We start from the raw sequence: 18,894 nt of genomic DNA on the forward strand, positions 1-18,894 counted from the left end.
TCTCCATAATATCAGGGTCAATATTAAGTGATTATAATTATTCAAAAGGAGGATGACCATGGGAAATGACAGCATCTATGTCTAGGAACTTACAAGCAGAATTTAGTCATTCCACATGTATCTGCAGGGGTAGCATCAATTAACTTCAAAGAAACGTTTATCTCTTAGAAAAAAAAATTGGCACTTGAGACAGAGATCAATGATTGCTCATATTGACTTGAATTTTCCAAGGTATGTGACTCTATCACTTACTCTGTATTTCCCTAATAATGTTTTCCTTCTTAGGTGCATATGCTACTTTCTTCTGTTGTTCTTGGTCATGCTTCCTGGACATTTCATTCTCAGTCTTTTCCCCAATGCACTAGGTTTTCCCAGTGTTCTGTCTTCAGTTTACTTTCTCTCCACATTTTCTATTCACCTTATCAGATCTACTGATGCACTGACTGGACTTTAAACACTAAAAAGTTAGACCTAAAAAAGTCATAGTTTTTTCTTTCCTTTGGATCAGCAGCTCAGATTCATCCTGTCATACTCAAAATATGTCAAATCCCACTGTAAGCTTCTGTATTATCCATTGGGTTGGTAACCTGGAACAAAATGGGAAGAAATCTGTTACCTTATTGAATTTACAGAAGAACACAAGATAAACTGTACACCAATAAACATAAAGGTCAGTTTTCATTCCAATCCCAAAGAATGGCAATGCCAAAGAATGCTCAAACTACCACACAATTGCACTCCTTTCACACGCTAGTAAAGTCATGCTCAAAATTCTCCAAGCCAGGCTTCAGCAATACATGAACCATGAAATTCCAGATGTTCAAGCTGGTTTTAGAAAAGGCAGAGGAACCAGAGATCAAATTGCTAACATCTGCTGGATCACAGACAAATCAAGAGAGTTCCAGAAAAACATCTATTTCTGCTTTATTGACTACGCCAAAGCCTTTGACTGCGTGGATCACAATAAACTGTGGAACATTCTGAAAGAGATGGGCAAACCAGACCACCTGACCTGCCTCTTGAGAAACCTGTATGCAAAGTTAGGGAGCAATATTTGGAACAGGCCATGGAACAACAGACTGGTTCCAAATAGGAAAAGGAGTATGTCAAGACTGTATATTTTCACCCTGCTTATTTAACTTATATGCAGAGTACATCATGAGGAACGCTGGGCTGGAAGAAGCACAAGCTGGAATCAAGATTGCCAGGAGAAATATCAATCACCTCAGATATGCAGATGACACCACCCTTATGGCAGAAAGTGAAGAAGAACTAAAGGGTCTCTTGATGAAAGTGAAAGAGGAAGTTGAAAAAATTGGCTTAAACTCAATATTCAGAAAACTAAAATCATGGCATCCAGTCCCATCATTTCATGGCAAATAGATGGAGAAACAGGGGAAACAGTGGAAATAGTGGCTGACTTTATTTTTGGGGGCTCCAAAATTACTGCAGATGCTGCTTGCAGCCATGAAATTAAAAGACACTTACTTCTTGGAAGGAAAGTTATGACGAACCTAGACAGCATGTTAAAAAGCAGAGACATTACTTTGTCTACAAAGTTCTGTCTAGTCAAGGCTATGGTTTTTCCAGTAGTCATATATGGACTGTAAAGAAAGCTGAGTGCTGAAGAATTGATGCTTTTGAACTGTGGTGTTGGAGAAGACTCTTGAGAGTCCCTTGGAATGCAAGGAGATCCAACCAGTCCATCCTAAAGGAAATCAGTCCTGAATATTCATTGGAAGAACTGATGTTGAAGCTGGAACTCCAATACTTTGGCCACCTGATGAGAAGAGCTGACTCATTTGAAAAGACTCTGATGCTGGGAAAGATTGAGGGCAGGAGGAGAAGGGAACGACAGAGGATGAGATGGTTGGATGGCATCACTGACTTAATGGACATGAGTTTGGGTAAACTCCAGGAATTTGTGATGGACAGGGAGGCCTGGTGTGCTGCAGTTCATGGGGTCTCAAAGAGTCAGACATGACTGAGCAACTGAACTGAACTGTATAGACATAAATACATCAACAAAATCCTATACATTATGATTTTGAAGAAAAGTGTACAATAAAATGTTATGAGAAAAGCAAACACAGGAAACATAAATTTAATTGGGATTAAGAATGATTATTCTGATTTAAAATATTCTCAGCTGATTACTGAGGGCAGGAGTATCTCAAGTACCGAGTATGGGGAAGGGAATTCTGGTCCAAGGACAAGAAAGGAACTATGTGTTCAAACCTTAGAAGTTTTGCTGAAATTCCCCGTATGTCCTTCAGCTTGATACTGAAGGATTAAGGCTACCAAAACAATGTGCAAATATTTTCTGGGAAAGGATTCACTACTTCAGTGGTTTAGCAAACTATAGCTGATTTGCCATTTACAGCCCACAGACTGTTTTTTAACATAGTCTTAGTGAACACAACTGAGCTATGGTCCATGGAGTTGCAAAAAGAATCGGCCACGACTTGGCAACTCAACAAACAGCTTCTCTAATCAAGACAATTCTGTGTCTTCTGTCATCTTTTTGACCCCCTAACCCATGGACAGAGGAACCTGGTGAGCTACAGTTCTAAGGGTTGAGAAGACTCAGACACAACTGAGTGTTTAAGCTAAGCTGTTAATCATCCTTTAAGCCCAAGTGTCACTTTGACTGAGAAGAGTCCTTAAAATCTATCTTTACTTCCATTCACAGAGTTGATCACTCATCATTTCTTGCAATGCACTTATCACACAGTATTGTAATTATTCTCTTTCTGCCTCCTGAAATAAGCTCTGAGTATTTTGAGACAAGATTCTGTATCTCATTCACTTCTATGTATCTCACTTAAGATGCATCAGGTGTATAGCAGGGCACAATAAATATTTGACTGGGTAAGGGAAAGCATTAATATTAAATGGAGCAGACGTTCTTCACTGAAAGATGTATTTTTTCTCCTTGGCTATGTCAGAGTTTAATTTTAAGTTAACATTATCTTGCACAGAAGGATCTTTTGTAAAATGTTTTATAATGTTTGGTTGCAGAAAGCATAGGAGTCAACTGACTCTATTAACACAAAAGACCAGGGTGATTTTTAGAGAAAAGATTTGTTTTTGTTAGTCTTATGAGCTGAATCATTTGGATATTTTTACATTTCCATAAAATACTGATATATTCACTAATGTAATCCAGCAGTCCTCTTCTAGACACCCAATTAAAGTCCATTCCCATCTCAGCCATCATTTATCAGAAACTTACTGGCCCTGAAGGTCATGAGAATTTAGCTCCAACAGAATACAGAGAAAGCAGATGTCCCTTTGTAGAGAATTACCCAAATAAATTTTTCTGAACAACAAATGAATAGAAAACATTGCTATAGCTCACAAATAGTCCTCAGTTGGAAGGTGGTTTCTCAAGATAACTATTAAGAAAAAAGGATTTCAACCATAAATGTTCATTAAATTTTCTATTGATTGGTATCCACCAATCAATGTGTGCCAACATCATCAGAATATACTCATTGTATTTCCATGTTTAGCATAACACAATTTTTATACTTAGCGTCATTAAGATGCTAAGGAATTTCTCATAATAATCAGAGAAAAGTAATCAAAGAAATAGTTCCTATAGATTTTTCAAAGAAAAGCTACATTTCCCTTGATAACAATGGAGACTCTAAACAGTGACCTTAAAGAGTTAGTCAAGAACCAACAAAATGACCAGAAGTATCTCTGAGGTAGTATAGTCTGAATAATCAATTCAGTCATCTGTGTTTTTCTTGAATCTTTTTTTTTTACCACAAGTGCTTGTGAAATAAACAAGCAAAATTATACAGCAAAGACATAAGAAGCAAAACAGCCGAGGATGGATTATCTTTGAAACATCATGTGGCATATGCCCATGTATCCTGCAACTCCTGTATTGCAGGCAGATTCCTTACTGCTGAGCCACCATGGAAGCTCTAGTAATAATTCACACACATCTTTAGTCATGCACAATCTTTTTATACACCCATTTCTCCCCACTCAGGAGACAGGTGGCTGAAAGCAAAGTGTTGGTCCCAATGATGGTTCTCTTCCTTATCTATCTTAATTTTTGTATTTACATCACTAGATCCTAGTCATCTACGGGGACTCTCAGAGTCAAGATTTGCTCAGTGACTGATTGGAACAGATTAAGACCTTATGATGCTCACCATAATCTCTTCTCTTCCACTGTGACTACTCTTGCTCTGTTTCTCCCACTCTCTGTACCCCTAAACTAAGCTTCCTTACTGTGCTACTTGTAGGAACCCCTCTAAGAATAATATTTCTCCTTTGATTTCCAAAATTAGTATGAAGTTTTGGTCAAGGACTCCACTCTTGGTGGGATAGTTTCAATTAGTTTATTGTTTTCATCAGTTCAGTTCAGTTGCTCAGTTGTGTCCGACTCTCTGCGACCCCATGAATCACAGCACGCCAGGCCTCCCTGTCCATCACCAGCTCCCGGACTTCACTCAAACTCATGTCCACAGAGTCGGTAATGCCATCCAGCCATCTCGTTCTCTGTCGTCCCCATCTCCTCCCGCCCCCAACCTTTCCCAGCATCAGAGTCTTTTCCAGTGAGTCAACTCGTCACATGAGGTGGCCAAAGTATTGCAGTTTCAGCTTCAGCATCAGTCCTTCCAATGAACACCCTGGATTGATCTCCTTTAGAATGGACTGGTTGGATCTCCTTGCAGTCCAAGGGACTCTCAAGAGTCTTCTCCAGCACCACAGTTCAAAAGCATCAATTCTTCGGCGATCAGCTTTCTTCACAGTCCAACTCTCACACCCATACATGACTACGGGAAAAACCATAGCCTTGACTAGACGACTAGTGTTAATATTCTCCATTTGTGCATTTCTAAAGAATATTATTATACACCCACTGTGTGCATTGGGCATTTCAACACATAGATGTCAAGAATAAGAGTAATAGTCAATAAGTTGGGAGTGACACTCTCTCAAAAGAGAAGTGTGTTTTAGAGCCAGATGGAAAGCTTTATCAGCAATGTCTTACGTTGGTTTGAAAGCTTGATTTAAACAGCAAATGAGAGGGAATTCCTTCATGGTCCAGTGGTTAGGACTCTGTGTGCTCATGCTAAGAATGCAGATTCAGGCAACTAAAGTCCTTCAAGCCACCTGTCATGGCCAAAGGGGGAGAAAAAAAAAGAAAAGAGAATTGACCATCGAACTTGGTATGATGGTAGTAATCAGAAACTTTGTTGATTCAGTCAACTGATGGGAGTTAAGGAATAAAGGAAGCGCATTGGAAGTGAGAAACTGAAAGAAGCCAGCACAGGAAATGCTATTTGAAATTTATCGGTAAAATGCACTGAGAAATGAAGATATATCTTGAGAGGCAGTTGACATGGGAAGGTTTTACAAATAGACAATATCATAGCACATGCCTATACTGAGAAGAATAATTCAACAGAGAGGGTGAATCTGATTTTGAAAGAGGAACAAGGGATGATTGTGAGGATAACAAGGCCTGCAAATTTAGAGGCATGACATGATAGTTCTTCTTTACACATATAGTGGGAACATGCTCATGTATGCTCAGTTGCTAAGTTATGTCTGACTCTTTGCGACCCCATGGACTGTAGCCCTCCAGACTCCTCTGTCCATGGGATTCTCCAGGCAAGATGCTGGAGTGGTTGCCATTTCCTGCTCTAGGTGATCTTCTTGACCCAGAGATTGAACCCACATCTCCTGCATTGCAGGTTGATTCTTTACAGGTGAGCCATTAGGGGAGCAGAGTAAGAACTCCTTCATTTTATCAGAAAATAATACTTCATAGTTCTTAAAATAGAACATAGTACTTCTGGAAGTGGATTTCTAGCATAGGATAGGTGGAAGTACAAAGATGCAATTGTCAAAGGACTATTTTTTTAGTAGAATATCAGCAGTATGTAAACCGTGAACTCCCAGATGTTCAAGCAGGTTTTAGAAAAGGCAGAGGCACCAGAGATCAAATTGCCAACATCCGCTGGATCATGGAGAAAGCAAGAGAGTTCCAGAAAAACATCTATTTCTGCTTCATTGACTATGCCAAAGCCTTTGACTGTGTGGATCACAATAAACTGTGGAACATTCTGAAAGAGATGGGAATCCCAGACCACCTGACCTGCCTCTTGAGAAACCTGTATGCAGGTCAGGAAGCAACAGTTAGAACCGGTCATGGAACAACAGACTGGTTCCAAATAGGAAAAGGTGTACGTCAAGGTTGTATATTGTCACCTTGCTTATTTAACTTATATGCAGAGTACATCATGAGGAACGCTGGGCTGGAAGAAGCACAAGCTGGAATCAAGATTGCTGGGAGAAATATCAATAACCTTAGATATGCAGATGACACTACCCTTATGGCAGAAAGTGAAGAGGAACTCAAAAGCCTCTTGATGAAAGTGAAAGAGGAGAGTGAAAAGGTTGGCTTGAAGCTCAACATTCAGAAAACAAAGATCATGGCATCTGGTCCCATCACTTCATGGGAAATAGATGGAAAAACAATGGAAACAGTGTCAGACTTTGTTTTTTTGGGCTCCAAAATCACTGCAGATGCTGATTGCAGCCATGAAATTAAAAGACGCTTGCTCCTTGGCAGGAAAGTTATGACCAACCTTGATAGTATATTAAAAAGCAGAGACATTACTTTGCCGACCAAGGTCCGTCTAGTCAAGGCAATGGTTTTTCCCGTGGTCATGTATGGATGTGAGAGTTGGACTGTGAAGAAAGCTGATCGCCGAAGAATCGATGCTTTTGAACTGTGGTGTTGGAGAAGACTCTTGAGAGTCCCTTATACTGCAAGGAGATCCAACCAGTCCATTCTAAAGGAGATCAATCCTGGATGTTCATTGGAGGGACTGATGCTAAAGCTGAAACTGCAATACTTTGGCCACCTCATGCGACGAGTTGACTCACTGGAAAAGACTCTGATGCTGGGAAAGGTTGGGGGCGGGAGGAGAAGGGGACGACGGAGAATGAGATGGCTGGATGGCATCACCGACTCTGTGGACATGAGTTTGAGTGTACTCCGGGAGTTGGTGATGGACAGGGAGGCCTGGCGTGCTGTGATTCATGGGGTCGCGGAGAGTCGGACACGACTGAGCGACTGAACTGAACTGAACTGAACTGAAGCAGGTTGAGTTGGACACAACTGAGCGACTGAACTGAATCTTCTGAGCTGAGGAAGCAGAGTGGAAGTTTTGAAAGTCTAAGGAGAAACAAAATGTTTAAAATAACATTGTATCAATCGGGATATACCATGTGATGCGGAAATAATAAATAAACCTCAAGTTTCAGTGACTTAACACAAAATGTATGTCCACTCATGCTAAATGACCAGCATAGGTTAGCAGGGAGATCTTCACGTTGTAGTCACTCAAAAACCAAGATCAACAGAGAATCCATCTTGATTCATTATTAAAATAAATTAACGCAGTGAGAAGAAAATGTATAGGGCTTCCCTGATGGCTTAGTGGTAAAGAATCAGCTTGCCATTGCAGGAGATGTGGGTTTGATCCCTGATCCAGGAAGATCCCCAGAAGCAGGAAAGGGCAACCCACTCCAGTATTCTTGCCTGGAGAACTCCATGGACAGAGGAGCACGGTAAGCTACAGTTCTGGGGTCACAAAGAGTTGGACACGACTTAGTGACTGAACAACAACGAAGGGAATGTGCTCACTTGTGGACTGGCTTTAAAATGTTCTGCCTATGCTAATCATTATGTGAGTTACAAAGTAAGTGTAGTTATGTACTACAATGTGGCTATTTAACTTGCACCAGTTCAACTATTGGTGAATTCAACTTGGTTGAATGTCATTCAAGAGTGTTGATTGCATTGTATAGCCATCATACAATAGGTGCAATCAGTGCACTTTAGTAAACCTGTAACAAATAATTTTATACCATTTCCTCATCATTAACTGTGTTCATACTTTGTTGATAATACTTGGCACTTTTAATTGAAATTTTTGGTTAATTTTTAACTCTAAACATTGATTTTAGAACTATTCCATAGGTAAAATACAATTGAACAATAAGACCCTCTACCTTGAGCTAATAACTATCTAAATTACAATATTATTTGATCAAGATGTTTATTTTCAAAAGAAACTTAATAAGTGGTTAATTTAACAGCTAAAGTTCATATTCATGGTTAATGCATGGTTATGTTCATTCCTACATCCAAATTTTTACCACTGGCCAAGCTGCTCATTGGGTTCCTCAAGGATTTTAAATTCCATGAAAGTGGAAGAAAATAAGTTGTGTATCTACTGAAGGGTAAAATAAAATCTACATGATAGTGGGTTCCTTACTACAGCAAACCAAGGCAAACTTGGGTCTTTTGTCAGTATGGAGTATTTCAATTAAAAAAAAAGAGTAATTTCTTATAGAAATATGTTCTTAATTCACAGAGAACTCAGTCAAAGTAAATATCTTTAGAAACTGACTTTCAAGTAGAGAAACATACGTAGTTTCCCTATAGCTCAGTACACGTAGTCTATGAGCCAGTAAGGAAAAAGAAAGGGAAAACCATCTAAATCATATGAAGCACATCACATATAAATACCACAAAGAGAATAAAGTTTAAAAGGGTGATTTGTGCATATAGAACATATACATACAGGATGAAAAAAAAATTTTTTTTTTTTGCCAAGTAAATCACAGTCACAGAGCACAGAAATTGATCTCTCATGGAAATACCAAAAATTCAGGTGCCTGAACAAATTAAAACTGAATTGACCACAGTGACATTTTGCATCGGCCAACAAACAGGGCTCCAGTAGGAAAGAAAAGCCAATGGATTATTTCCAAACTCAGATATCAAAACTTATATGAAATGAATCTGCAGAGCCAAAAGCACTCTGGTCCTGAATATTATCTATTTCAAATAAAGGATTGTTGTCCTCACCTTCTCAGTGGGAAGAGATTCTATGAAAATAAACAGGAGAGGGTGTACTTTCAGAAATCATCATTTTTTTAACCGAACAGAACATACCAAAACCTATGTCTGTGAACAGACTTTCAAGTAATTGGTAAGAGGAGAACATAGTTGGGTTAGATAAGCGGCAAAAAATAATACCGGGAAGGTAAGTAAAAATCCTTGAATTGAAATTATTCCAATTGCTATATGAACCTTATATTATAAAGCCAAGGTCAAAACAGAAATGAAGAAATAAACATTTCCTATTTAATTTCATCAATAGAAACATCAAATGTTGGCACAACCATTGGGAAACTGGAACCACTGGGCTAGAATCTCTACACTGATCAACTTAATCAAATGACGGCCTCCGTATCTCAGCCCTATTTTACTGAGAATAGACACATGATCAAGGAAAATATCACAACTCTTTAAACAGTCTAATGTGAAGAGTCACAAGTACTTACAATATTACCCCTTCTTGATCCATATGTGTGATAAAGCATCCAGTGCCTGAGCATGGGTGAGTTTCACATCACACATTTATGTCATTTCATAACGAGCCCTGATCATCGTTCTGCTAGAAACCAGTTGCATCTTAATCTACTTAAGAGAGAAATGATGTTAGAAGTTGAGAATAAAGTTTTAAATTCTAGAAACTTGAAAACTAGTATTTTTAGATGCTACTTTGGAAGCGACTCTGAGCTCTCCCTGTTTTCTTTGTTGCCACGACAGTGCATTAGAACAATACAGAAGTGTTACTGAAAAAAGTCGGTGAAATTAAGGAAGTAAAGAAATTGAAATAATAGAAATTTGAAGAGCACAGTAGGTTCCTACCAAGTACAACCTTATACTACAGGAATGGTATCACCTTTACTACTTGGGATACAGGTTATTTTTTCATGGCTTGAAGCTTGTCATACATTGTCTGTCTGGGATGCTGTAACGAAAATGCAAAAGATGGGTGGGGATTAGAATATATTTTTCCTTTTCTGGAGGTTGGCAAATCCAAGGTCAAAGTGCTGACAAATTTGTTATCTGGTGAGACTCTGTTTCCTGGTGTACAAATAGTCATCTTCTATGTATTCACATGGCACAAGGGGTATGTGATCTCCCTGGGGTCTATTTCAGAAGGGAATGAATCCCATTCAGGAGGGGTGTGCCCCCATTTTCACATGATCACATTTAGGTTTAAGAGTCCAGTGTATAAATTTGGGAGAGTAACAAACATTCAGTCTGTTCAGTTCAGTCGCTCAGTCATGTCGGACTCTTTGTGATCCTATGAACTGCAGCACGTCAGGCCTCCCTGTACATCACCAACCCCCGGAGTTTACCCAAACCAATATCCATTGAGTAGGTGATGCCATCCAACCATCTCATCCTCTGTCATCCCCTTCTCCTCCACCCTCAATCTTTCCCAGGATCAGGGTCTTTTCAAATAAGTCAGCTCCTTGCATCAGGAGGCCAAAGTATTGGAGTTTCAGCTTCATCAGTCCTTCAAATAAACACCCAGGACTGATCTCATTTAGAATGGATTGGTTGGATCTCCTTGCAGTCCAAGGAACTCTTAAGAGTCTTTTCCAACACCACAGTGCAAAAACAATAATTCTTCAGTGCTCAGCTTTCTTTGGAGTCCAACTATCACATCCATACATGACAAGTGGAAAAATCATAGCCTTGACTAGACAGAGCTTTGTTAGCAAAGTAATGTCTCTGCTTTTTAATATGCTGTCTAGGTTGGTCATAGCATTCCTTCCAAGGAGTAAATGTCTTTTAATTTCATGACTGCAATCACCATCTGCAGTGATTTTTGAGCCCCCAAAAATAAAGTCAGCCACTGTTTGCACTGTTTCCTCATCTATTTGACATGAAGTGATGGGACCAGATGCCATAATCTTGGTTCTCTGAAAGTTGAGCCTTAAGCCAACTTTTTCACTCTCCACTTTCACTTTAATCAAGAGGCTCTTTAGTTCTTCTTCACTTGCTACCATAAGGGTGGTGTCATCTGCATATCTGAGGTTATTGATATTTCTTCTGGTAATCTTGATTCTAGCTTGTGCTTCATCCAGCCCAGCATTTCTCATGATGTACTCTGCATATAAGTTAAATAAGCAGGGTGAAAATATACAGCCTTGACATACTCCTTTTCCTATTTGGAACTAGTCTGTTGTTCCATGGCCAGTTCTAAATATTGCTTCCTGACATGCATACAGGTTTTTCAAGAGGCAGGGCAGGTGGTCTGGTATTCCCATCTCTTTCAGAATTTTCCACATTTTATTGTGATCCACATAGTCAAAGGTTTGGCATAGTCAATAAAGCAGAAATAGATGTTTTCCTGGAACTCTCTTGTTTTTTCCATGATCCAGCAGATGTTGGAAATTTGATCTCTGGTGCCCTGCCTTTTCTAAAACCAGCTTGATCATCTGGAAGTTCACAGTTCACATATTGCTGAAGCCTAACATGGAGAATATTGAGCATGACTTCACTAGTGTGTGAGATGAGTGCAATTGTGCGGTAGTTTGAGCATTCTTTGGCATTGCCTTTCTTTGGGATTGGAATGAAAACTGACCTTTCACAGTCCTGTGGCCACTGCTTAGTTTTCCCAATTTGCTGGCATATTGAATGCAGCACTTTCACAGCATCATCTTTCAGGATTTGAAATAGCTCAACTGGAATTCCATCACCTCCACTCACTTTGTTCATAGTGATGCTTTCTAAGGCCCACTTAACTTCACATTCCAGGATGTCTTGCTCTAGGTGAGTGATCACACCATTGTGATTATCTGGGTTGTGAAGATTTTTTTGGACAGTTCTTCTGTGTCTTCTTGCCACCTTTTCTTAATATCTTCTGCTTCTGTCAGGTCCATACCATTTCTGTCCTTTATCAAGCCCATCTTTGCATGAAATGTTCCCTTTGTATCTCTAATTTTCTTAAAGACATCTCTAGTCTTTCCTATTCTATTGTTTTCCTTTATTTCTTTGCATCAATCCCTGAAGAAGGCTTTCTTATCTCTCCTGGCTATTCTTTGGAACTGTACATTCAAATGGGTATATCTTTCCTTTTCTCCTTTGCTTTTCGCTTCTTTCCTTTTCACAGCTATTTGTAAGGCCTCCTCAGACAGCCATTTTGTATTTTTGCATTTCTTTTTCTTGTGGGTGGTCTTGATCCCTGTCTCCTGAATGTCACAATCCTCCATCCGTAGTTCATCAGGCACTCTATCTGATCTAGCCTCTTAAATCTATTCCTCTCTTCCACTGTATAATCATAAGGGATTTGATAGGTCATACCTGAATGGCTTAATGGTTTTCCCCACTTTCTTCAATTTAAGTCTGAATTTGGCAATAAGGAGTTCATGATCTGAGCCATAGTCCACTCCCAGTCTTGTTTTTGCTGACTGTATAGAGCTTCTCCATCTTTGGCTGCAAAGAATATATTCAATCTGGTTTCAGTGTTGGCCATCTGGTGATGTCCATGAGTAGAGTCTTCTCTTGTGTTGTTGAAAGAGGGTGTTTGCGTGCATTCTCTTTGGCAAAACTCTATTAGCCTTTGCCTGGCTTCGTTCTGTACTCCAAGGCCAAATTTGCCTGTTACTTCAAGTATTTTTTGACTTTCTACTTTTGCATTCCAGTCCCCTATAATGAAAGTTCAGTTCAGTTCAGTTCAGTCACGCAGTCATGTCCAACTCTCTGCGACCCCATGAATCACAGCACGCCAGGCCTCCCTGTCCATCACCAACTCCCGGAGTTCACTCAAACTCATGTCCATAGAGTTGGTGATGCCATCCAGCCATCTCATTCTCTTTCATCCCCTTTTCCTCCCGCCCCCAACCTTTCCCAGCATCAGAGTCTTTTCCAGTGAGTCAACTCATCACATGAGGTGGCCAAAGTATTGCAGTTTCAGCTTTAGCATCAGTCCCTCCAATGAACATCCAGGATTGATCTCCTTTTGAATGGACTGGTTGGATCTCCTTGCAGTCCAAGGGACTCTCAAGAGTCTTCTCCAGCACCACAGTTCAAAAACATCAATTCTATAATGAAAAAGACATCTCTTTTGGGTGTTAGCTCTAGAAGGTCTTGTAAGTCTTCATAGAACCATTCAACTTCAGCTTCTTCAGCATTACTGGTTGGGGCATAGACTTGGATTACCAGGATATTGGATGATTTGCCTTGGAAACGAACAGAGATCATTCTGTCACTTTTGAGATTGCATCCAAGTACTGCATTTTGGACTCTTTTGTTGACTATGATGGCTACTCCGTTTCTTCTAAGGGATTCCTGCCCATAATAATAGATATAATGGTCATCTGAGTTAAATTCACCCAGTCCAGTCCATTTTAGTTCGCTGATTCCTAAAATGTCGACATTCACTCTTGCCATCTCCTGTTTGACCACTTCCAATTTGCCTTGATTCATGGACCTAACATTCCAGGTTCCTATGCAATACTGCTCTTTACAGCATCAGACCTTGCTTCTGTCACCAATTACAGCCACAACTGGGTGTGGTTTTTGCTTTGGTTCCATCTCTTCATTCTTTCTGAAGTTATTTCTCTACTGATTTCCAGTAGCATATTGGGCACCTACCGACCTGGGGAGTTCGTCTTTCATTGTCCTATCTTTTTACCTTTTCAGACTGTTCATGGGGTTCTCAAGGCAGGAATACTGAAGTGATTTGCCATTCCCTTCTCCAGTGGACCTCATTTTGTCAGACCTCTCCACCATGACCTGCCCATCTTGGGTGGCACGTTGCAAAACACTACTCTGAGAAAACTATATTGATAAAATTTTGAATTCAAGTATAGTGTTTTAAAGAAAACTTTAAATAATATATAAAGCAGCTCTTGGGGTGAAAGAGAGGACACGTAAATGTTTTATATGTGGTTAAGAGGTATAAAAAGTGCTTCACCTGTCGTGGGTGAAAGAAAAGCTGAAGAAAAATAGTCATTGGCCATCAACTGAAATTTAAATCTGAGAGTATAGAATTTTCAAAAATCTTATTTACCATTTCCCAGAGGAATATGAGGTTTGAAAATGAGATGATTGTGCCTGGAGAGGAAATGGGTGTGGGTTTTGTGGCTTCCAGACAGCGGAAGGGAAAATCATTGTGTCTCAGGGAAAGATCCTGTTTTCTCAGGCTTTGAATAGTATCAACCAAAGTTGATAGTACTTAAACAAAGGCAAGAAGACAACCTGACTATTGGCCTTTTATTTTTCCTCCTTCAGGTCACTCCACAAGTAATTTCATATACAGAAAGGCAGAAGGAAAATTAAAGATGACTCATCTCTTAATCTCTGAAAGCCTGATTCAAAATGTCATGAAAGCACCTAAGAGAAATGAAAGAAAGCCTATAACAGTTAAGAAAAGCAGAAGAGGAAAGGAGTCTGAAAAGTCACTGCAATCATCACTAATACATTGGACATCTGGCATGGAGATACTTTTGCAGGGGGCAACTGGGATAAGAAGTCTGATTTCTGTGTCTTCATTGACTGTGTATGTTTGAAAGTGAAAGTGTTAGTTGTTCAGTTGAGTCTAATTCTTTGTGACCCATGGAGTGTAGCCAACCAGATCCCTCTGTCCATGGGGTTCTCCAGGCAAGAAGAATCCCATGGACAGAGAAGGGTTGCCATTTCCTTCTCAAGTAGATCTTCCCCACCCAGGGATTAAACCCAGGTCTCCCACACTGAAGTTGGATTGTGTATGTTTAGCACCTAAATTTTAAATGTGGGATGATTTTTGGAATTGCAGTTTTCTCCAGGAGTTTGTTTCATGGGATAACAGGAAGCATATGCAGTTAGGTCAAGTGGGTTTAATGGCTGCTCAGACAACTGTGGTTATGCTGTTTTGTTATGAACCTGAAATGGGTAGTTAAAATTCATTTGAGGGGTCCCCTATATGTATGTGATGATGCCAACTTTTCTCAGAATCTAGCCTGAAACAAGACAAAAGATACTTCAAAACACATGTCAAACAAGAGAAGAACATCCTAAACTGAACGCCTATAATGAAAGACTAATCTATTTAAAGTTAAGGGGTGCCTTCAGCAGATTAGAATTACTAAAAAGAAGTAATTTATTTCAATGTATTATGTAATATTATGAGAATTACCTCTGTTAATTAAATTTAGTCTTTTTCCTTATTCCCTAGTTTCAGATAACCTATAAAAAATGAAGTGAGAAATCAAAATAATTTGCAAAATACCCTTAAGATGGCCTTTGGAAGATCTATTTTTTTAACCTGTTGTAGGAATAATTTGCTAGTTTATAATTAAGACCCCAAATTTTGCATCTTCCAACAGCCAGAATATATATGCAAGGAGAAAACGGGGCAAAAATAAGAACAAATATTTATTAAGTTTATATTTTAATAATTATTGTGCTCTAATAGATTAAGACCCTTAAAATACTGTATATGCTTTGATAAGTTGAGCCAAAAGGAAAAATATGCAAAGTTGTCTACTACATTATTAATAGCAAAGAAAAACTGTGATCAACTTAAGTATCCAAATAGAAATTTATTGAAGGATTCTGAGATTCATGTGGTGGGGCATGAATATACTTTATATATTTTATTACATATCTAATCAAAATTACATCCTCAAAAATAAAATTATATATATATATATAAAGTGAGAATACTCACTATATAATATTAAGAATGTTTTTCCTTTATAGGGTTATAAAACTATATACAGCATAATTCCAATATTCTGTGTGTAGATAGATAAGGATGAAGTGTTTACAAAAGCAGTAACAGTTCCTGTCATACAGTATTACCTGTATGGGAGCTCTTTAACTTGGTCTAGTGGGTGTTCTAATAATTGGAGGGACTTGTGGCAGAAAAATGAAAACTTCATGGATAGATGAAAGAACCACATGTTAAAGGAGGCTTTAACTCAGGAATAACTAGACAGAGAGTATATTCAGAGTGAAATTTGCAAAGACCTACAGATGAGGAAAGAGTTTGGTGTTTGATGCAAAGAAGTCTAGATAGAGACATAGAGTCACATTATCTATTGGGTTATTTGAGTAAGAAGGAATTCATGAAACAAAGAACTATAAGGTTTGCATTACATAATCAGAAACCATAATTCATCATTTGGTTTACTGTAAGTAGTAATGAAACAAAAATAACAGTGGTAAAAATAATAATAGCGGATTTTATTTGGGCAAATGTGTGAATGCTTTGCATAAGTTAATTTACTGGTTAAAGCAACCATAGGGCTGTACAGAGGAGGAAACTGATTCACAGAATTTAAAATGAATAGTTGATGATAGATGATAGATAGATATAGTTCGAAACTGGGAAAACAGTTAGTCAAGTCTGTATATTGTCACCCTGCTTATTTCACTTAAATGCATTATGGAAAGGTCGGCTGGATGACTTATAAGCTGGAATTAAGATTACGGGAGAAATATCAACAACTTTAGATATGCAGATAATACCACTTTAATGGCAGAAATCGAAGAGGAACTAAACAGCCTCTTAATGAAGGTGAAAGAAAAGAGTGAAAAAGCTGGTTAAAAACTCAACATTAAAATAAAATAAGATCATTGTATCTGGACCATCACTTCATACAAATAGAAGGATGATTTGGGAGAATGGCATTGAAACACGTATGTTGTGACATGTGAGACGAATCACTAGTTCAGGGTCAATGCATGTTATAGGATGCTCGGGGCTTGCATGCGGGGATGACCCAGAGGGAGGATAAAGGGAGGAGGGAGGTGGGAGGGGGGTTCAGGAGGGGGAACTTATGTAAACCTGGGGCAAATTCATATCATTGTATGGCAAAACCAACCAATATAATATTGTAAAATAATTTGCCTCCAATAAAAAAATAAATTAATTACCTAAAAAAAAAAAAAAAGAAGGTGGAAAAGTGGAAACAGTGACAGACTTTATTTTCTTGGGCTCTAAAATCACTGTGGATGATGACTACAGCCACAAAATTAAAAGATGGATGAGATGGTTGGATCGCATCACTGATTCATTGGACATGAATTTGAGCAAACTCCTAGAGATAGTGAAGTACAAGGCATCCTGGAGGGTTGCAGTTTATGGGGCCTCAAAGAGCCAGGCATGACTGAGCAACGTAACAACAACAGCAAGATAGATAGATGAATAGATGAACATATACACTAAAAAATGTGTGTGTCTGCACACATGTAGCACCCAGGATCACACGCTATCAAGGAAGAGAACTGAGACCTAGGCAATCTAATTTCAGACTCTGGCACTTTTGTCTGTACCATTATATTATGCTAAATGCTCTCATTTGAAAGCATGTTTTCTAATCAGAGATAGAAATAACATTTTTGGATCTGTGTGAGTAACATGAAATATAATCAGACTGCCTAAATGAAGGAGTTTTCTCATTGCAGGAAATGACAGAAAAGGATTGAAAATAATAACAAAGAGAGGAGAAAAGTAAACTGCCTTTGGCTTTGGTATCTTGTTTCACCTACTTCACAGACTCCCAAAGCTCTTATCCACATAAGGGTGAGTTACCCATCAAGGCTGGAGAAGCAATAGGAAAAGTGAAGGGGGACATACCAGCGAGAAGGGGGCTCAGAATGCTATGCAGTCTTTTAAACATAATTTTACCATTTTGCTTGCCATAAACAACAATGCCCCGGGCAAATCTATATTCACTCTACCCAGATTGCTAAATTGGTTTGTGAAACTTTGGTAGCTATATAGTTTGTTAGTGCTTCTTGTTACTCTTGATCACATAGAGTATGACATTATCAGTCACATTGTGATTTTAAAGCTTAGATCAGGGTACACAGTTGTGTTCTACTCTTATTCCTTTTGGGGAGATAAATAAGATGAGGTCAGTAAAGGACTGGCATGGTCTAATTGGGAGTCGCTCGTCTTTATCCCACAAATTTCATACAGCAGAGTTCATACATTCAGCTCAGCTCAGCTCAGTCGCTCAGTCGTGTCCGACTCTCCGCGACCCCATGAATCACAGCACGCCAGGCCTCCCTGTCCATCACCAACTCCCGGAGTTCACTCAAACTCATGTCCACAGAATCGGTGATGCCATCCAGCCATCTCATTCTCCGTCGTCCCCTTCTCCTCCCGCCCCCAACCTTTCCCAGCATCAGAGTCTTTTCCAGTGAGTCAACTCGTCTCATGAGGTGGCCAAAGTATTGGAGTTTCAGCTTTAGCATCAGTCCTTCCAATGAACATCCAGGATTGATCTCCTTTAGAATGGACTGGTTGGATCTCCTTGCAGTATAAGGGACTCTCAAGAGTCTTCTCCAACACCACAGTTCAAAAGCATCGATTCTTCGGCGATCAGCTTTCTTCACAGTCCAACTCTCACATCCATACATGACCACGGGAAAAACCATTGCCTTGACTAGACGGACCTTGGTCGGCAAAGTAATGTCTCTGCTTTTTAATATACTATCAAGGTTGGTCATAACTTTCCTTCCAAGGAGCAAGCGTCTTTTAATTTCATGGCTGCAATCAGCATCTGCAGTGATTTTGGAGCCCAAAAAAACAAAGTCTGACACTGTTTCCACTGTTTTTCCATCTATTTCCCATGAAGTGATGGGACCAGATGCCATGATCTTTGTTTTCTGAATGTTGAGCTTCAAGCCAACCTTTTCACTCTCCTCTTTCACTTTCATCAAGAGGCTTTTGAGTTCCTCTTCACTTTCTGCCATAAGGGTAGTGTCGGTATATACAATACTAACAGGTAATTCATAGGGTTAAGGTTAAAATTAGTTAGCCCATGGAAAGAATGTAGAGTTGCACTATGCTACTCAGCACATAGTTAATGCTTCAAAAATGGAAATTTTGTAACTTATTCCAGGGAACATTTTAATAGAGGTCTTCATCTTGGTTTAGTCCTGAGGTGAGATAATTTGGATTACAGAGGACCCTTTTCTGATCTTTTAGAAACATGGCTTCCCCATAAGAAGGTGCATCTTGTCCTTGGAGGCAAGAAGACCCCATG

This window comes from Moschus berezovskii, chromosome 5, assembly GCF_049115385.1.
Source record: "Moschus berezovskii isolate FMDL1 chromosome 5, NW_MosBer_1.0, whole genome shotgun sequence".
Taxonomy (NCBI): Eukaryota; Metazoa; Chordata; class Mammalia; order Artiodactyla; family Moschidae; genus Moschus; species Moschus berezovskii.